Genomic DNA, 21,907 nt, shown 5'->3' on the forward strand with positions numbered 1-21,907 from the left:
CTTTGCAAGGGATGCAGTGCCCATTGCTTGCAATCGGGTTTATCAATGTGGATGTTGACGGAAACATCTGTTCCTCAGTCCAATGCTGCTCAAACTGTGTTGCTTGTATTGTGGTCACTTGTGATCCAGTGTCTAAGAGAGCGGGCATTGAGACTCCATTGATGCAAACTTGAACCACCGGGCTTTGGCTAACATAACGGGTTAACCACATGAATTTGGAGTTTAAATGATCTGGCTGCTCAAATTCTCTCTTAATTTGTCCGCTTCCTTCACAGCTTTGAAAAATGGGTCGCCTTTGGGAGGCAAAGTGGTTGGAAAAAAGTGTCTCCCTGTTTCTATGTAGGTCCCATTGGGAACTGTTCAGTGGTCTCCTCTCCTGGCACCATTCCATTTCTTCATGGAGCAGTGCCTGCTGTCTCTTCAGAATCTGCAGGTCTCTGCGCATCTCTGTCACACCACATGTCAGTTCAGCCAGCAGACTTCGTAACTCACTAGAAGAGTCAAATATGCATGTCTTTGAACATGGCACTGTCACTCCTTTTACTGTAGGTGGGTAAGTAGCTCCTTTAAAACTTGACTCCTGGGCATCAGAATTCTCTTGATACCGTGGCATCTCTGGAATAGACTCTTGTGGAACAGCCCCTGAAGTAAGACTGGAGCCTAGAACTTTAATCGCAGCCTCTTTAAAATCCAGGAATGTGCTTCCAGGCTTCTGCAATCTCAATAGTCGCAGCTGAGTTTTACAAATTCGCCCCTTGCACCTTCAGTGAACTGGTCCAATAACATTTTCTCTTTGTCATGCACTTGCTCAGGGTCTGCTTGCTGAACATCTCTGAGTGCTTCCTGCAAGCTGAGGGCATAGCCCCGTAGTGACTCTCCTGGTTGTTGCTTTCGAGCAAAGAAGTGCATTTTAAGTTCTGACACTGTCCTTGTGTCAAATGTGGTAGCAAGCCTGTTGAGGATCTGGTCCACAGTCTTCTTCTCTTCAGTAGGCCAGGAAGTAACCTCTCTAAGTGCAAGCCCTTTCAACTGTCCCATCAAGATCTCCACCTTTTGCTGCTCTTTCAGCGGGTACAGACGAAACAAAGACTGCAGTAGTATCCTCATCAGTTTATTTTTGTCAATTACCATTTTAATAATCGGGTAAAGAAAATTAAGTGGATTTTTGAAAGAAAACAATACTGTCAATATACTATTAAAACAAATTAAAATGGTAAAAGTTATTGTACTTTAAGTAAAAATAAAAGAGCAAAAATATCAATCCCAGTTTTGGATTACTTTAATTAACAAAAAAAAATGCATATAGCAGAGGATAGTTTCAATCTGCCTACCTCTGGGTTATGGACCCAGCATGCTTCCATTACAGTACTCTGCTGCACATGTAATTGTAAGAGATCCTGAAGCACTCACTCATCATGGGAAAGTACCAATGTGTGTCTTCATTGGTTGATGGAAGAAACATCTTACAAAAACTCTCCAGATTATTGACTATTTAAAGTTTTTCTTGGAAACGTTCTAGATGAATGCTTATCAGCCTTTGTCAGTATGTACTTTTGCAAAGTGTCGCTGTGGCGCAATCAGTTAGTGTGTACGGCTATTAACCAAAAGGTTGGTGGTTCAATCCCACCCAGGGACGTAATTGACCTTGTTATCAGATTTTGGTGATCTTTAAGTAGACAAGTCAAAATTGCAAACCCCCTCTTATGGTGTAGGGTACCTGGCCTTCTCTGATGTAATCAGAGTTAGATTTAATTAAGTGATTTTATAAAAAAAACAGCTAGGAAGCACAATTTAGCAGTGGGTTGCAGAGAAAAAGAAAAATGCTGGCAGAAAAATCCAATTGAGTGATTAAACAGCTCTTCATTTTCTGGCTTTATTTTTATGATAACAAATTTGTTCTCTGAAAAGTGTCCACAAAGCCAAGTATCTGATTAACATCTTTGTAGGGATGGTTTTTCACCTATTACTAAATTAAACTTGCTTCATTGGAAAGGCAGCAAGATGTATCCTCATTTCAATATCTACGGAAATAATACAGGTTGACACCATGAAACATTAACGCCACTGCATCTTTGCTGTTTTCTCATGTGGAAGTCTGTTTAATGTGAAAACAAGGTGATCTCTAATTAGCACACAGGTAAGGAATTAAGAAAATCTTTATTTAAGGGTGAGGATGTTTCTCACAAAATCGTTGCCCCAATGCATCATTGAAATCCAAGCTGGAAAGATGATTTTAATATATTACTTGAACATTTTATATTGCTCTTCTGGTGATAATGTAGTTTGTTTTTGTCAATTACCATTTTAATAATCGGGTAAAGAAAATTAAGTGGATTTTTGAAAGAAAACAATACTGTCAATATACTATTAAAACAAATTAAAATGGTAAAAGTTATTGTACTTTAAGTAAAAATAAAAGAGCAAAAATATCAATCCCAGTTTTGGATTACTTTAATTAACAAAAAAAAAATGCATATAGCAGAGGATAGTTTCAATCTGCCTACCTCTGGGTTATGGACCCAGCATGCTTCCATTACAGTACTCTGCTGCACATGTAAGTGCAAGAGATCCTGAAGCACTCACTCATCATGGGAAAGTACCAATGTGTTTCTTCATTGGTTGATGGAAGAAACATCTTACAAAAACTCTCCACATTATTGACTTTTTAAAATGTTTCTAGGAATCGTTCTAGATGAATGCTTATTAGCCTTTGTCAGTATGGACTTTTGCAAAGTGTTGCTGTGGTGCAATCAGTTACTGCGTAAGGCTATTAACCAAAAGGTTGGTGGTTCAATCCCACCCAGGGACGTAATTGACCTTGTTATCAGATTTTGGTGATCTTTATGTAGACAAGTCAAAATTTCGAAAACCCCTGTTATGGTGTAGGGTACCTGGCCTTCTCTGATGTAATCAGAGTTAGATTTGATTCAGTGATTTTATAAAAACAGCTAGGAAGCACAATTTAGCAGTGGGTTGCAGAGAAAAAGAAATATGCTGGCAAAAAAATCCAATTGAGTGATTAAATAGCTCTTCATTTTCTGGCTTTATTTTTATGCTAACAAATTTGTTCTCTGAAAAGTGTCCACAAAGCCAAGTATCTGATTAACATCTTTGTAGGGATGGTTTTTCACCTATTACTAAATTAAACTTGCTTCATTGGAAAGGCAGCAAGGTGCATCCTCATTTCAATATCTACTGAAATAATACAGGTTGACACCAGGAAACATTAACGCCACTGCATCCTTGCTGCTTTCTCATGTGGAAGTCTGTTTAATGTGAAAACAAGGTGATATCTAATTAGCACACAGGTAAGGAATTAAGAAAATCTTTATTTAAGGGTGAAGATGTTTCTCACAAAATCGTTGCCCCAATGCATCATTGAAATTCAAGCTGGAAAGATGATTTTAATATATCATTTGTACATTTTGTATTGCTCTTCTGGTGACAATGTAGTTTGTTTTTGTCAATTACCATTTTAATAATCGGGTAAAGAAAATTAATTGGATTTTTGAAAGAAAACAATACTGTCAATATACTATTAAAACAAATTAAAATGGTAAAAGTTATTGTACTTTAAGTAAAAATAAAAGAGCAAAAATATCAATCCCAGTTTTGGATTACTTTAATTAACAAAAAAAAATGCATATAGCAGAGGATAGTTTCAATCTGCCTACCTCTGGGTTATGGACCCAGCATGCTTCCATTACAGTACTCTGCTGCACATGTAAGTGCAAGAGATCCTGAAGCACTCACTCATCATGGGAAAGTACCAATGTGTTTCTTCATTGGTTGATGGAAGAAACATCTTACAAAAACTCTCCACATTATTGACTTTTTAAAATGTTTCTAGGAATCGTTCTAGATGAATGCTTATTAGCCTTTGTCAGTATGGACTTTTGCAAAGTGTTGCTGTGGCGCAATCAGTTACTGCGTAAGGCTAATAACTAAAAGGTTGGTGGTTCAATCCCACCCAGGGATGTAATTGACCTTGTTATCAGATTTTGGTGATCTTTATGTAGACAAGTCAAAATTTCAAACCCCCTCTTATGGTGTAGGGTACCTGGCCTTCTCTGATGTAATCAGAGTTAGATTTGATTCAGTGATTTTATAAAAACAGCTAGGAAGCACAATTTAGCAGTGGGTTGCAGAGAAAAAGAAATATGCTGGCAAAAAAATCCAATTGAGTGATTAAACAGCTCTTCATTTTCTGGCTTTATTTTTATGCTAACAAATTTGTTCTCTGAAAAGTGTCCACAAAGCCAAGTTTCTGATTAACACCTTTGTAGGGATGGTTTTTCACCTATTACTAAATTAAACTTGCTTCATTGGAAAGGCTGCAAGATGCATCCTCATTTGAATATCTACTGAAATAATACAGGTTGACACCAGGAAACATTAACGCCACTGCATCCTTGCTGCTTTCTCATGTGGAAGTCTGTTTAATGTGAAAACAAGGTGATATCTAATTAGCACACAGGTAAGGAATTAAGAAAATCTTTATTTAAGGGTGAAGATGTTTCTCACAAAATCGTTGCCCCAATGCATCATTGAAATTCAAGCTGGAAAGATTATTTTAATATATCACTTGTACATTTTGTATTGCTCTTCTGGTGACAATGTAGTTTGTTTTTGTCAATTACCATTTTAATAATCGGGTAAAGAAAATTAAGTGGATTTTTGAAAGAAAACAATACTGTCAATATACTATTAAAACAAATGAAAATGGTAAAAGTTATTGTACTTTAAGTAAAAATAAAAGAGCAAAAATATCAATCCCAGTTTTGGATTACTTTAATTAACAAAAAAAAACGCATATAGCAGAGGATAGTTTCAATCTGCCTACCTCTGGGCTATGGACCCAGCATGCTTCCATTACAGTACTCTGCTGCACATGTAATTGCAAGAGATCCTGAAGTACTCACTCATCATGGGAAAGTACCAATGTGTTTCTTCATTGGTTGATGGAAGAAACATCTTACAAAAACTCTCCAGATTATTGACTACTTAAAGTTTTTCTAGGAAACGTTCTAGATGAATGCTTATTAGCCTTTGTCAGTATGTACTTTTGCAAAGTGTCGCTGTGGCGCAATCAGTTAGTGTGTACGGCTATTAACCAAAAGGTTGGTAGTTCAATCCCACCCAGGGATGTAATTGACCTTGTTATCAGGTTTTGGTGATCTTTAAGTAGACAAGTCAAAATTTCAAAAACCCCTGTTATGGTGTTGGGTACCTGGCCTTCTCTGATGTAATCAGAGTTAGATTTGATTCAGTGATTTTATAAAAACAGCTAGGAAGCACAATTTAGCAGTGGTTTGCAGAGAAAAAGAAATATGCTGGCAAAAAAATCCAATTGAGTGATTTAACAGCTCTTCATTTTCTGGCTTTATTTTTATGCTAACAAATTTGTTCTCTGAAAAGTGTCCACAAAGCCAAGTATCTGATTAACATCTTTGTAGGGATGGTTTTTCACCTATTACTAAATTAAACTTGCTTCATTGGAAAGGCAGCAAGATGCATCCTCATTTCAATATCTACTGAAATAATACAGGTTGACACCAGGAAACATTAACGCCACTGCATCCTTGCTGCTTTCTCATGTGGAAGTCTGTTTAATGTGAAAACAAGGTGATATCTAATTAGCACACAGGTAAGGAATTAAGAAAATCTTTATTTAAGGGTGAAGATGTTTCTCACAAAATCGTTGCCCCAATGCATCATTGAAATTCAAGCTGGAAAGATGATTTTAATATATCACTTGTACATTTTGTATTGCTCTTCTGGTGACAATGTAGTTTGTTTTTGTCAATTACCATTTTAATAATAGGGTAAAGAAAATTAAGTGGATTTTTGAAAGAAAACAATACTGTCAATATACTATTAAAACAAATTAAAATGGTAAAAGTTATTGTACTTTAAGTAAAAATAAAAGAGCAAAAATATCAATCCCAGTTTTGGATTACTTTAATTAACAAATAAAAATGCATATAGCAGAGGATAGTTTCAATCTGCCTACCTCTGGGTTAAGGGGCCCAGCATGCTTCCATTGCAGTACTCTGCTGCACATGTAAGTGCAAGAGAACCTGAAGCACTCACTCATCATGGGAAAGTACCAATGCGTTTCTTCATTGGTTGATGGAAGAAACATCTTACAAAAACTCTCCAGATTATTGACTTTTTAAAGTTTTCTAGGAAACGTTCTAGATGAATGCTTATTAGCCTTTGTCAGTATGTACTTTTGCAAAGTGTCTCTGTGGTGCAATCGGTTAGTGTGTTTGGTTATTAACCAAAGGGTTGGTGGTTCAATCCCACCCAGGGATGTTATTGACCTTGTCATCAGATTTTGGTGATCTTTAAGTAGACAAGTCAAAATTTCAAACCCCCTCTTATGGTGTAGGGTACCTGGCCTACTCTGATGTAATCAGAGTTAGATTTGATTAAGTGATTTTATAAAAAAAACAGCTAGGAAGCACAATTTAGCAGTGGTTTGCAGAGAAAATGAAATATGCTGGCAGAAAAATCCAATTGAGTGATTAAACAGCTCTTCATTTTCTGGCTTTATTTTTATGCTAACTAATTTGTTCTCTGAAAAGTGTCCACAAAGCCAAGTATCGGATTAACATCTTTGTAGGGATGGTTTTTCACCTATTACTAAATTAAACTTGCTTCATTGGAAAGGCAGCAAGATGCATCCTCATTTCAATATCTACTGAAATAATACAGGTTGACACCAGGAAACATTAACGCCACTGCATCCTTGCTGCTTTCTCATGTGGAAGTCTGTTTAATGTGAAAACAAGGTGATATCTAATTAGCACACAGGTAAGGAATTAAGAAAATCTTTATTTAAGGGTAAGATGTTTCTCACAAAATCGTTGCCCCAATGCATCATTGAAATTCAAGCTGGAAAGATGATTTTAATATATCATTTGTACATTTTGTATTGCTCTTCTGGTGACAATGTAGTTTGTTTTTGTCAATTACCATTTTAATAATCGGGTAAAGAAAATTAATTGGATTTTTGAAAGAAAACAATACTGTCAATATACTATTAAAACAAATTAAAATGGTAAAAGTTATTGTACTTTAAGTAAAAATAAAAGAGCAAAAATATCAATCCCAGTTTTGGATTACTTTAATTAACAAAAAAAAATGCATATAGCAGAGGATAGTTTCAATCTGCCTACCTCTGGGTTATGGACCCAGCATGCTTCCATTACAGTACTCTGCTGCACATGTAAGTGCAAGAGATCCTGAAGCACTCACTCATCATGGGAAAGTACCAATGTGTTTCTTCATTGGTTGATGGAAGAAACATCTTACAAAAACTCTCCACATTATTGACTTTTTAAAATGTTTCTAGGAAACGTTCTAGATGAATGCTTATTAGCCTTTGTCAGTATGGACTTTTGCAAAGTGTTGCTGTGGCGCAATCAGTTACTGTGTAAGGCTATTAACCAAAAGATTGGTGGTTTAATCCCACCCAGGGACGTAATTGACCTTGTTATCAGATTTTGGTGATCTTTATGTAGACAAGTCAAAATTTCAAACCCCCTCTTATGGTGTAGGGTACCTGGCCTTCTCTGATGTAATCAGAGTTAGATTTGATTCAGTGATTTTATAAAAACAGCTAGGAAGCACAATTTAGCAGTGGGTTGCAGAGAAAAAGAAATATGCTGGCAAAAAAATCCAATTGAGTGATTAAACAGCTCTTCATTTTCTGGCTTTATTTTTATGCTAACAAATTTGTTCTCTGAAAAGTGTCCACAAAGCCAAGTTTCTGATTAACACCTTTGTAGGGATGGTTTTTCACCTATTACTAAATTAAACTTGCTTCATTGGAAAGGCAGCAAGATGCATCCTCATTTGAATATCTACTGAAATAATACAGGTTGACACCAGGAAACATTAACGCCACTGCATCCTTGCTGCTTTCTCATGTGGAAGTCTGTTTAATGTGAAAACAAGGTGATATCTAATTAGCACACAGGTAAGGAATTAAGAAAATCTTTATTTAAGGGTGAAGATGTTTCTCACAAAATCGTTGCCCCAATGCATCATTGAAATTCAAGCTGGAAAGATGATTTTAATATATCACTTGTACATTTTGTATTGCTCTTCTGGTGACAATGTAGTTTGTTTTTGTCAATTACCATTTTAATAATCGGGTAAAGAAAATTAAGTGGATTTTTGAAAGAAAACAATACTGTCAATATACTATTAAAACAAATGAAAATGGTAAAAGTTATTGTACTTTAAGTAAAAATAAAAGAGCAAAAATATCAATCCCAGTTTTGGATAACTTTAATTAACAAAAAAAAACGCATATAGCAGAGGATAGTTTCAATCTGCCTACCTCTGGGCTATGGACCCAGCATGCTTCCATTACAGTACTCTGCTGCACATGTAATTGCAAGAGATCCTGAAGTACTCACTCATCATGGGAAAGTACCAATGTGTTTCTTCATTGGTTGATGGAAGAAACATCTTACAAAAACTCTCCAGATTATTGACTACTTAAAGTTTTTCTAGGAAACGTTCTAGATGAATGCTTATTAGCCTTTGTCAGTATGTACTTTTGCAAAGTGTCGCTGTGGCGCAATCAGTTAGTGTGTACGGCTATTAACCAAAAGGTTGGTGGTTCAATCCCACCCAGGGATGTAATTGACCTTGTTATCAGATTTTGGTGATCTTTAAGTAGACAAGTCAAAATTTCAAAAACCCCTGTTATGGTGTAGGGTACCTGGCCTTCTCTGATGTAATCAGAGTTAGATTTGATTCAGTGATTTTATAAAAACAGCTAGGAAGCACAATTTAGCAGTGGTTTGCAGAGAAAAAGAAATATGCTGGCAGAAAAATCCAATTGAGTGATTAAACAGCTCTTCATTTTCTGGCTTTATTTTTATGCTAACAAATTTGTTCTCTGAAAAGTGTCCACAAAGCCAAGTATCTGATTAACATCTTTGTAGGGATGGTTTTTCACCTATTACTAAATTAAACTTGCTTCATTGGAAAGGCAGCAAGATGCATCCTCATTTCAATATCTACTGAAATAATACAGGTTGACACCAGGAAACATTAACGCCACTGCATCCTTGCTTCTTTCTCATGTGGAAGTCTGTTTAATGTGAAAACAAGGTGATATCTAATTAGCACACAGGTAAGGAATTAAGAAAATCTTTATTTAAGGGTGAAGATGTTTCTCACAAAATCGTTGCCCCAATGCATCATTGAAATTCAAGCTGGAAAGATGATTTTAATATATCACTTGTACATTTTGTATTGCTCTTCTGGTGACAATGTAGTTTGTTTTTGTCAATTACCATTTTAATAATAGGGTAAAGAAAATTAAGTGGATTTTTGAAAGAAAACAATACTGTCAATATACTATTAAAACAAATTAAAATGGTAAAAGTTATTGTACTTTAAGTAAAAATAAAAGAGCAAAAATATCAATCCCAGTTTTGGATTACTTTAATTAACAAAAAAAAATGCATATAGCAGAGGATAGTTTCAATCTGCCTACCTCTGGGTTAAGGGGCCCAGCATGCTTCCATTGCAGTACTCTGCTGCACATGTAAGTGCAAGAGATCCTGAAGCACTCACTCATCATGGGAAAGTACCAATGCGTTTCTTCATTGGTTGATGGAAGAAACATCTTACAAAAACTCTCCAGATTATTGACTTTTTAAAGTTTTCTAGGAAACGTTCTAGATGAATGCTTATTAGCCTTTGTCAGTATGTACTTTTGCAAAGTGTCTCTGTGGTGCAATCGGTTAGTGTGTTTGGGTATTAACTAAAGGGTTGGTGGTTCAATCCCACCCAGGGATGTTATTGACCTTGTCATCAGATTTTGGTGATCTTTAAGTAGACAAGTCAAAATTTCAAACCCCCTCTTATGGTGTAGGGTACCTGGCCTACTCTGATGTAATCAGAGTTAGATTTGATTAAGTGATTTTATCAAAAAACAGCTAGGAAGCACAATTTAGCAGTGGTTTGCAGAGAAAATGAAATATGCTGGCAGAAAAATCCAATTGAGTGATTAAACAGCTCTTCATTTTCTGGCTTTATTTTTATGCTAACTAATTTGTTCTCTAAAAAGTGTCCACAAAGCCAAGTATCGGATTAACATCTTTGTAGGGATGGTTTTTCACCTATTACTAAATTAAACTTGCTTCATTGGAAAGGCAGCAAGATGCATCCTCATTTCAATATCTACTGAAATAATACAGGTTGACACCAGGAAACATTAACGCCACTGCATCCTTGCTGCTTTCTCATGTGGAAGTCTGTTTAATGTGAAAACAAGGTGATATCTAATTAGCACACAGGTAAGGAATTAAGAAAATCTTTATTTAAGGGTAAGATGTTTCTCACAAAATCGTTGCCCCAATGCATCATTGAAATTCAAGCTGGAAAGATGATTTTAATATATCACTTGTACATTTTGTATTGCTCTTCTGGTGACAATGTAGTTTGTTTTTGTCAATTACCATTTTAATAATCGGGTAAAGAAAATTAAGTGGATTTTTGAAAGAAAACAATACTGTCAATATACTATTAAAACAAATTAAAATGGTAAAAGTTATTGTACTTTAAGTAAAAATAAAAGAGCAAAAATATCAATACCAGTTTTGGATTACTTTAATTAACAAAAAAAATGCATATAGCAGAGGATAGTTTCAATCTGCCTACCTCTGGGTTATGGACCCAGCATGCTTCCATTACAGTCCTCTGCTGCACATGTAAGTGCAAGAGATCCTGAAGCACTCACTCATCATGGGAAAGTACCAATGTGTTTCTTCATTGGTTGATGGAAGAAACATCTTACAAAAACTCTCCACATTATTGACTTTTTAAAATGTTTCTAGGAATCGTTCTAGATGAATGCTTATTAGCCTTTGTCAGTATGGACTTTTGCAAAGTGTTGCTGTGGCGCAATCAGTTACTGTGTAAGGCTATTAACCAAAAGGTTGGTGGTTCAATCCCACCCAGGGATGTAATTGACCTTGTTATCAGATTTTGATGATCTTTATGTAGACAAGTCAAAATTTCGAAAACCCCTGTTATGGTGTAGGGTACCTGGCCTTCTCTGATGTAATCAGAGTTAGATTTGATTCAGTGATTTTTTAAAAACAGCTAGGAAGCACAATTTAGCAGTGGGTTGCAGAGAAAAAGAAATATGCTGGCAAAAAAATCCAATTGAGTGATTAAATAGCTCTTCATTTTCTGGCTTTATTTTTATGCTAACAAATTTGTTCTCTGAAAAGTGTCCACAAAGCCAAGTATCTGATTAACATCTTTGTAGGGATGGTTTTTCACCTATTACTAAATTAAACTTGCTTCATTGGAAAGGCAGCAAGATGCATCCTCATTTCAATATCTACTGAAATAATACAGGTTGACACCAGGAAACATTAACGCCACTGCATCCTTGCTGCTTTCTCATGTGGAAGTCTGTTTAATGTGAAAACAAGGTGATATCTAATTAGCACACAGGTAAGGAATTAAGAAAATCTTTATTTAAGGGTGAAGATGTTTCTCACAAAATCGTTGCCCCAATGCATCATTGAAATTCAAGCTGGAAAGATGATTTTAATATATCATTTGTACATTTTGTATTGCTCTTCTGGTGACAATGTAGTTTGTTTTTGTCAATTACCATTTTAATAATCGGGTAAAGAAAATTAATTGGATTTTTGAAAGAAAACAATACTGTCAATATACTATTAAAACAAATTAAAATGGTAAAAGTTATTGTACTTTAAGTAAAAATAAAAGAGCAAAAATATCAATCCCAGTTTTGGATTACTTTAATTAACAAAAAAAATGCATATAGCAGAGGATAGTTTCAATCTGCCTACCTCTGGGTTATGGACCCAGCATGCTTCCATTACAGTACTCTGCTGCACATGTAAGTGCAAGAGATCCTGAAGCACTCACTCATCATGGGAAAGTACCAATGTGTTTCTTCATTGGTTGATGGAAGAAACATCTTACAAAAACTCTCCACATTATTGACTTTTTAAAATGTTTCTAGGAATCGTTCTAGATGAATGCTTATTAGCCTTTGTCAGTATGGACTTTCGCAAAGTGTTGCTGTGGCGCAATCAGTTACTGTGTAAGACTATTAACCAAAAGGTTGGTGGTTCAATCCCACCCAGGGACGTAATTGACCTTGTTATCAGATTTTGGTGATCTTTATGTAGACAAGTCAAAATTTCAAACCCCCTCTTATGGTGTAGGGTACCTGGCCTTCTCTGATGTAATCAGAGTTAGATTTGATTCAGTGATTTTATAAAAACAGCTAGGAAGCACAATTTAGCAGTGGGTTGCAGAGAAAAAGAAATATGCTGGCAAAAAAATCCAATTGAGTGATTAAACAGCTCTTCATTTTCTGGCTTTATTTTTATGCTAACAAATTTGTTCTCTGAAAAGTGTCCACAAAGCCAAGTTTCTGATTAACACCTTTGTAGGGATGGTTTTTCACCTATTACTAAATTAAACTTGCTTCATTGGAAAGGCAGCAAGATGCATCCTCATTTGAATATCTACTGAAATAATACAGGTTGACACCAGGAAACATTAACGCCACTGCATCCTTGCTGCTTTCTCATGTGGAAGTCTGTTTAATGTGAAAACAAGGTGATATCTAATTAGCACACAGGTAAGGAATTAAGAAAATCTTTATTTAAGGGTAAGATGTTTCTCACAAAATCGTTGCCCCAATGCATCATTGAAATTCAAGCTGGAAAGATGATTTTAATATATCACTTGTACATTTTGTATTGCTCTTCTGGTGACAATGTAGTTTGTTTTTGTCAATTACCATTTTAATAATCGGGTAAAGAAAATTAAGTGGATTTTTGAAAGAAAACAATACTGTCAATATACTATTAAAACAAATTAAAATGGTAAAAGTTATTGTACTTTAAGTAAAAATAAAAGAGCAAAAATATCAATACCAGTTTTGGATTACTTTAATTAACAAAAAAAAAATGCATATAGCAGAGGATAGTTTCAATCTGCCTACCTCTGGGTTATGGACCCAGCATGCTTCCATTACAGTCCTCTGCTGCACATGTAAGTGCAAGAGATCCTGAAGCACTCACTCATCATGGGAAAGTACCAATGTGTTTCTTCATTGGTTGATGGAAGAAACATCTTACAAAAACTCTCCACATTATTGACTTTTTAAAATGTTTCTAGGAATCGTTCTAGATGAATGCTTATTAGCCTTTGTCAGTATGGACTTTTGCAAAGTGTTGCTGTGGCGCAATCAGTTACTGTGTAAGGCTATTAACCAAAAGGTTGGTGGTTCAATCCCACCCAGGGATGTAATTGACCTTGTTATCCGATTTTGATGATCTTTATGTAGACAAGTCAAAATTTCGAAAACCCCTGTTATGGTGTAGGGTACCTGGCCTTCTCTGATGTAATCAGAGTTAGATTTGATTCAGTGATTTTATAAAAACAGCTAGGAAGCACAATTTAGCAGTGGGTTGCAGAGAAAAAGAAATATGCTGGCAAAAAAATCCAATTGAGTGATTAAATAGCTCTTCATTTTCTGGCTTTATTTTTATGCTAACAAATTTGTTCTCTGAAAAGTGTCCACAAAGCCAAGTATCTGATTAACATCTTTGTAGGGATGGTTTTTCACCTATTACTAAATTAAACTTGCTTCATTGGAAAGGCAGCAAGATGCATCCTCATTTCAATATCTACTGAAATAATACAGGTTGACACCAGGAAACATTAACGCCACTGCATCCTTGCTGCTTTCTCATGTGGAAGTCTGTTTAATGTGAAAACAAGGTGATATCTAATTAGCACACAGGTAAGGAATTAAGAAAATCTTTATTTAAGGGTGAAGATGTTTCTCACAAAATCGTTGCCCCAATGCATCATTGAAATTCAAGCTGGAAAGATGATTTTAATATATCATTTGTACATTTTGTATTGCTCTTCTGGTGACAATGTAGTTTGTTTTTGTCAATTACCATTTTAATAATCGGGTAAAGAAAATTAATTGGATTTTTGAAAGAAAACAATACTGTCAATATACTATTAAAACAAATTAAAATGGTAAAAGTTATTGTACTTTAAGTAAAAATAAAAGAGCAAAAATATCAATCCCAGTTTTGGATTACTTTAATTAACAAAAAAAAATGCATATAGCAGAGGATAGTTTCAATCTGCCTACCTCTGGGTTATGGACCCAGCATGCTTCCATTACAGTACTCTGCTGCACATGTAAGTGCAAGAGATCCTGAAGCACTCACTCATCATGGGAAAGTACCAATGTGTTACTTCATTGGTTGATGGAAGAAACATCTTACAAAAACTCTCCACATTATTGACTTTTTAAAATGTTTCTAGGAATCGTTCTAGATGAATGCTTATTAGCCTTTGTCAGTAAGGACTTTTGCAAAGTGTTGCTGTGGCGCAATCAGTTACTGTGTAAGGCTATTAACCAAAAGGTTGGTGGTTCAATCCCACCCAGGGACGTAATTGACCTTGTTATCAGATTTTGGTGATCTTTATGTAGACAAGTCAAAATTTCAAACCCCCTCTTATGGTGTAGGGTACCTGGCCTTCTCTGATGTAATCAGAGTTAGATTTGATTCAGTGATTTTATAAAAACAGCTAGGAAGCACAATTTAGCAGTGGTTTGCAGAGAAAAAGAAATATGCTGGCAAAAAAATCCAATTGAGTGATTAAACAGCTCTTCATTTTCTGGCTTTATTTTTATGCTAACAAATTTGTTCTCTGAAAAGTGTCCACAAAGCCAAGTTTCTGATTAACACCTTTGTAGGGATGGTTTTTCACCTATTACTAAATTAAACTTGCTTCATTGGAAAGGCAGCAAGATGCATCCTCATTTGAATATCTACTGAAATAATACAGGTTGACACCAGGAAACATTAACGCCACTGCATCCTTGCTGCTTTCTCATGTGGAAGTCTGTTTAATGTGAAAACAAGGTGATATCTAATTAGCACACAGGTAAGGAATTAAGAAAATCTTTATTTAAGGGTGAAGATGTTTCTCACAAAATCGTTGCCCCAATGCATCATTGAAATTCAAGCTGGAAAGATGATTTTAATATATCACTTGTACATTTTGTATTGCTCTTCTGGTGACAATGTAGTTTGTTTTTGTCAATTACCATTTTAATAATCGGGTAAAGAAAATTAAGTGGATTTTTGAAAGAAAACAATACTGTCAATATACTATTAAAACAAATGAAAATGGTAAAAGTTATTGTACTTTAAGTAAAAATAAAAGAGCAAAAATATCAATCCCAGTTTTGGATTACTTTAATTAACAAAAAAAAACGCATATAGCAGAGGATAGTTTCAATCTGCCTACCTCTGGGCTATGGACCCAGCATGCTTCCATTACAGTACTCTGCTGCACATGTAATTGCAAGAGATCCTGAAGTACTCACTCATCATGGGAAAGTACCAATGTGTTTCTTCATTGGTTGATGGAAGAAACATCTTACAAAAACTCTCCAGATTATTGACTATTTAAAGTTTTTCTAGGAAACGTTCTAGATGAATGCTTATTAGCCTTTGTCAGTATGTACTTTTGCAAAGTGTCGCTGTGGCGCAATCAGTTAGTGTGTACGGCTATTAACCAAAAGGTTGGTGGTTCAATCCCACCCAGGGATGTAATTGACCTTGTTATCAGATTTTGGTGATCTTTAAGTAGACAAGTCAAAATTTCAAAAACCCCTGTTATGGTGTAGGGTACCTGGCCTTCTCTGATGTAATCAGAGTTAGATTTGATTCAGTGATTTTATAAAAACAGCTAGGAAGCACAATTTAGCAGTGGTTTGCAGAGAAAAAGAAATATGCTGGCAAAAAAATCCAATTGAGTGATTAAACAGCTCTTCATTTTCTGGCTTTATTTTTATGCTAACAAATTTGTTCTCTGAAAAGTGTCCACAAAGCCAAGTATCTGATTAACATCTTTGTAGGGATGGTTTTTCACCTATTACTAAATTAAACTTGCTTCATTGGAAAGGCAGCAAGATGCATCCTCATTTCAATATCTACTGAAATAATACAGGTTGACACCAGGAAACATTAACGCCACTGCATCCTTGCTGCTTTCTCATGTGGAAGTCTGTTTAATGTGAAAACAAGGTGATATCTAATTAGCACACAGGTAAGGAATTAAGAAAATCTTTATTTAAGGGTGAAGATGTTTCTCACAAAATCATTGCCCCAATGCATCATTGAAATTCAAGCTGGAAAGATGATTTTAATATATCACTTGTACATTTTGTATTGCTCTTCTGGTGACAATGTAGTTTGTTTTTGTCAATTACCATTTTAATAATAGGGTAAAGAAAATTAAGTGGATTTTTGAAAGAAAACAATACTGTCAATATACTATTAAAACAAATTAAAATGGTAAAAGTTATTGTACTTTAAGTAAAAATAAAAGAGCAAAAATATCAATCCCAGTTTTGGATTACTTTAATTAACAAAAAAAAATGCATATAGCAGAGGATAGTTTCAATCTGCCTACCTCTGGGTTAAGGGGCCCAGCATGCTTCCATTGCAGTACTCTGCTGCACATGTAAGTGCAAGAGATCCTGAAGCACTCACTCATCATGGGAAAGTACCAATGCGTTTCTTCATTGGTTGATGGAAGAAACATCTTACAAAAACTCTCCAGATTATTGACTTTTTAAAGTTTTCTAGGAAACGTTCTAGATGAATGCTTATTAGCCTTTGTCAGTATGTACTTTTGCAAAGTGTCTCTGTGGTGTAATCGGTTAGTGTGTTTGGTTATTAACCAAAGGGTTGGTGGTTCAATCCCACCCAGGGATGTTATTGACCTTGTCATCAGATTTTGGTGATCTTTAAGTAGACAAGTCAAAATTTCAAACCCCCTCTTATGGTGTAGGGTACCTGGCCTACTCTGATGTAATCAGAGTTAGATTTGATTAAGTGATTTTATCAAAAAACAGCTAGGAAGCACAATTTAGCAGTGGTTTGCAGAGAAAATGAAATATGCTGGCAGAAAAATCCAATTGAGTGATTAAACAGCTCTTCATTTTCTGGCTTTATTTTTATGCTAACTAATTTGTTCTCTGAAAAGTGTCCACAAAGCCAAGTATCGGATTAACATCTTTGTAGGGATGGTTTTTCACCTATTACTAAATTAAACTTGCTTCATTGGAAAGGCAGCAAGATGCATCCTCATTTCAATATCTACTGAAATAATACAGGTTGACACCAGGAAACATTAACGCCACTGCATCCTTGCTGCTTTCTCATGTGGAAGTCTGTTTAATGTGAAAACAAGGTGATATCTAATTAGCACACAGGTAAGGAATTAAGAAAATCTTTATTTAAGGGTAAGATGTTTCTCACAAAATCGTTGCCCCAATGCATCATTGAAATTCAAGCTGGAAAGATGATTTTAATATATCACTTGTACATTTTGTATTGCTCTTCTGGTGACAATGTAGTTTGTTTTTGTCAATTACCATTTTAATAATCGGGTAAAGAAAATTAAGTGGATTTTTGAAAGAAAACAATACTGTCTATATACTATTAAAACAAATTAAAAAGGTAAAAGTTATTGTACTTTAAGTAAAATAAAAAGAGCAAAAATATCAATCCCAGTTTTGGATTACTTTAATTAACAAAAAAAATGCATATAGCAGAGGATAATTTCAATCTGCCTACCTCTGGGTTATGGACCCAGCATGCTTCCATTACAGTACTCTGCTGCACATGTAAGTGCAAGAGATCCTGAAGCACTCACTCATCATGGGAAAGTACCAATGTGTTTCTTCATTGGTTGATGGAAGAAACATCTTACAAAAACTCTCCAGATTATTGACTATTTAAAGTTTTTCTAGGAAACGTTCTAGATGAATGCTTATTAGCCTTTGTCAGTATGTACTTTCACAAAGTGTCGCTGTAGCGCAATCAGTTAGTGTGTACGGCTATTAACCAAAAAGTTGGTGGTTCAATCCCACCCAGGGACGTAATTGACCTTGTGATCAGATTTTGGTGATATTTAAGTAGACAAGTCAAAATTTCAAACCCTCTCTTATGGTGTAGGGTACCTGGCCTACTCTGATGTAATCAGTTAGATTTGATTAAGTGATTTTATGAAAAAAACAGCTAGGAAGCACAATTTAGCAGTGGGTTGCAGAGAAAAAGAAATATGCTGGCAGAAAAATCCAATTGAGTGATTAAACAGCTCTTCATTTTCTGGCTTTATTTTTATGCTAACAAATTTGTTCTCTGAAAAGAGTCCACAAAGCCAAGTATCTGATTAACACCTTTGTAGGGATGGTTTTTCACCTATTACTAAATTAAACTTGCTTCATTGGAAAGGCAGCAAGTGATGTCATCCAAGCAGTGGGTCAAAGTTGGCTTCATCCCTCGTCTGCTTATGAAAAGAGAAAAGGGATATGCAGGGCATGGCGGCCTTTTGCGACGCTTGGATGACCCCTAGTTCGCATTAAACACCTCCACCCTCCTTCGGTGTGGGGCTCATGTTGGCCATGCCCCAGCCCCTAAAGCATTCAAGCTGATTTCTTGCAGCAGCTGGGTACTGTAACAGCTCCAGAGCTGCTCTGTAAGGCAAGTAAAAGGGTGTGGGCCCTGCAGCACTACCTGTAGTTTGCATTGTGCATTGGAAGGCACAAAGTAAGCAGACGGGAGGAGAAGTCAGGATAGTGCACAAGGTTATAGAAGGGATGGGCTCAAGAAAAGAGAAGTGGAAACAGACAGCATACTAGGCTGGAGAGAGACCTGAGACAAAGAGATCTGAATTATACGAGAGCCGTCCAGGGGAAACACAAATTATGCAGTCAAGTTTCCCACATTTGGGGAAATCGCAAGGGGCAGCACACCCAGAGTGCAATGGGTGAGCCTTGCCCTGGGAGAAGCACCTTCATGATCATAGTATCTCACCTGGCAGGTTAGTAGGAGTTGGGCTAGAGCTGGGGAGGGTCGCTGCTCGGGCACTACCTTTCAAGTGAAGGAGATCCAACTGAGGCAGCACAAGGGAACTCTCAAAAGAAGAACAAGGCTAGAGGAAGATCTGAGACAAAGAAATCTGACTTTTACCAGAGCTGACCAGAGGAAAGCACAAACACAGTCCACCACTACCACAAATAATGCAGTCGAGTTTCCCACATTTGGGGAAATCACAGGGGTCAGCATACCCAGAATGCAATGAATGAACCTCACCCTGGGAGAACAATCTTCATGACAATAGTATCTCCTATGCAAAATAAGTATGATTTGGGATAGGGCTGGGGAGGGCCGTTGCTCAGGCACATCTCTGTCAAGTAAAGGAGATTCAACTGAGGCAGCACAAGGGAACTCTCATCTGGGGACAACAACTGCAGGGAGAACACATATTTTCAGATGAACATGGGGTGGCAGAAGGCTGCCTAATACTGAAGCACCCCCAAACAACAAACCAAATGCAACAACTAGTGCAAGCATTCCTGGGGGATGGCCTGCAGCAGATGGATTTGAATATGGTGATGTCATCCAAGCAGTGGGTCAAAGTTGGCTTCAACCCTCGTCTGCATATGAAAAGAGAAAAGGAGCGTGCAGGGCATGGAGGCCTTTTGTGGTGCTTGGATGACCCCTAGTTCGCATTAAGCACCCCCACCCTCCTTCGGTGTGGGGCTCATGTTGGCCATTCCCCAGCCCCTGAAGCATTCAAGCTGATTTCTTGCAGCAGCTGGGCACTGTAACAGCTCCAGAGCTGCTCTGTAAAGCAAGTAAAAGGGTGTGGGCCCTGCAGCACTACCCGTAGTTTGCATTGTGCATTGGGAGGCACAAAGTAAGCAGACGGGAGGAGAAGTCAGGATAGTGCACAAGGGTATAGAAGGGAGGGGCTCAAGAAAAAAGAAGTGGAACCAGACAGCAAACTAGGCTGGAGAGAGACCTGAGACAAAGAGATCTGAATTACATGAGAGCCGACCAGGGAAAACTCAAATTATGCAGTCAAGTTTCCCACATTTGGGGAAATCGCAGGGGCAGCACACCCAGAGTGCAATGGGTGAGCCTTGCCCTGGGAGAAGCAACTTCATGATCATAGTATCTCACCTGGCAGGTAAGTAGGAGTTGGGCTAGAGCTGGGGAGGGTCGCTGCTCGGGCACCCCCCTGTCAAGTGAAGGAGATCCAACTGAGGCAGCACAAGGGAACTCTCGAAAGAAGACAAAGGCTAGAGGAAGATCTGAGACAAAGAAATCTGACTTTTACCAGAGCTGACCAGAGGAAAGCACAAACACAGTCCCCCACTACCACAAATAATGCAGTCGAGTTTCCCACATTTGGGGAAATCACAGGGGTCAGCATACCCAGAATGCAATGAATGAACCTAACCCTGGGAGAACAATCTTCATGACCATGGTATCTCCTATGCAAAATAAGTATGATTTGGGATAGGGCTGGGGAGGGCCGTTGCTCAGGCACATCTCTGTCAAGTAAGTTGCATTTGATTTGTTGTTTGGGGGTGCTTCAGTATTAGGCAGCCTTCTGCCCTACCATGTTCATCTGAAAATATGTGTTCTCCCTGCAGTTGTTGTCCCCAGATGAGAGTTCCCTTGTGCTGCCTCAGTTGAATCTCCTTTTGGAGAAGACCTCAATAAGATTGTAGCTGATCTGGCTACTGCTAAAACAGCTTGCCTACCTAGTATGACTCCTACCACGCAGAAGGCTAAAAGTACTTTTCTTGGCCCTTTCATCCTCCAGGTAAAGCGTACCCAAGGTCAGGCATACCCAAAGCAAGCTCATGTTTCCAGACCTGCCAAGCCCAGACTGAAGCAATCCTGGGCTGCCCATCAGCCTGCTTCCAAAACGGACAAGCCTGCCGCATGACGGTGCAGGCCTCCCTCTGGGGGATCCCAGGGTGGGGGGCCCGACTTCTAGGTTTGGCAAAGAAAGGTATAATTCTAAGCTAGAGAATTCTGTTTGGAGCTCACCTTGTACTTTGTGAAGAAATAATCAGCATTGTGGCTGAGCAGATACATGTAGTGTGTGGCTGCAAACTGCATGGATCTGCTGCGTTGTAATGCTGATTCTTTTTTTTTGCAAAGTACCAATAGCTTCATATAATGTTCACAATTTTTATGCAGGATCAAATAGCTCAATAGGTAGGGTGTTTGATTAGAATTCAACAGGTTATAGGTTTGAATCCTGGGTATGGTAGTTTGAGATGTGTTATTTAATAAAGTATGTTGTTCTGACTGCCGGCATCCTATCACCTGGGATATCATACTAAATAAATGGAGTTGATAAAAATTTTTTTTTTTTTTTTTTAACTAGGGACAATTTCCAGATACTTCTCTTTATAACTGAGATTGCCCCCTGGAACTTCACATCAGTTGACAACTATGCATGAGTGGGCAGTGCTTGCCCTGGATCTGTCCACCCATTTATGTGCCGCCATAAAATAAAGCATGACTAACAGTTATCCTGGGCGTACACTACACAATTATCTGTCAGGCTATCTATCCAGTCTGGATGGATGGAATGAAAATCTGGTAATGTATAGGAGCAAATGTCAATTAACCATTTGCTCCCAAACACTAGAAAAGTGGTCAAAAATGGTCATTACACAAATTGGTTAAACCCAAAATTTAACCAATTTGTTTAGGGGACCATTTTTGTCCATTTTTTAGTGTTTGAGAGTAAATCGTTGATGGTCATTTGCTCACATAGATAACCGGATTTCTATTCCAACCAGCCAGTGTTGGAGAGATGGTCTGCCAGATTACATAATGCATACCAGAGCCATAACTAGACTTTTTGGTGCCCTGTGACAGAGAATTATATGCCCTCCCCCCCATTTTTGCAATATGGACAAAAGGCGCATGCCTTGTGGGGAAGGGGCATAACAAGATTGGTC

At 37.2% G+C, this 21,907-nt stretch overlaps 4 non-coding genes across 4 annotated transcripts; all 4 read right to left on the reverse strand.

Annotated features, from left to right (window-relative positions):
- Positions 1 to 18,801: 18,801 nt before the first annotated feature.
- LOC135009098 (U1 spliceosomal RNA) lies at positions 18,802 to 18,965 on the reverse strand. The gene has a single exon (XR_010208685.1). It is a non-coding gene; the product is annotated as a U1 spliceosomal RNA (small nuclear RNA).
- A 151-nt stretch (positions 18,966 to 19,116) lies between these two features.
- Positions 19,117 to 19,280, reverse strand: LOC135009031 (U1 spliceosomal RNA). Its single transcript, XR_010208621.1, has one exon. It is a non-coding gene; the product is annotated as a U1 spliceosomal RNA (small nuclear RNA).
- A 674-nt stretch (positions 19,281 to 19,954) lies between these two features.
- On the reverse strand, positions 19,955 to 20,117 carry LOC135009168 (U1 spliceosomal RNA). Its single transcript, XR_010208750.1, has one exon. It is a non-coding gene; the product is annotated as a U1 spliceosomal RNA (small nuclear RNA).
- Positions 20,118 to 20,269: 152 nt separating this feature from the next.
- Positions 20,270 to 20,433, reverse strand: LOC135009311 (U1 spliceosomal RNA). Its single transcript, XR_010208868.1, has one exon. It is a non-coding gene; the product is annotated as a U1 spliceosomal RNA (small nuclear RNA).
- Between the last annotated feature and the right edge of the window lie 1,474 nt (positions 20,434 to 21,907).

Source organism: Pseudophryne corroboree, unplaced genomic scaffold (genome assembly GCF_028390025.1).
Source record: "Pseudophryne corroboree isolate aPseCor3 unplaced genomic scaffold, aPseCor3.hap2 scaffold_225, whole genome shotgun sequence".
NCBI classification, from domain to species: Eukaryota; Metazoa; Chordata; class Amphibia; order Anura; family Myobatrachidae; genus Pseudophryne; species Pseudophryne corroboree.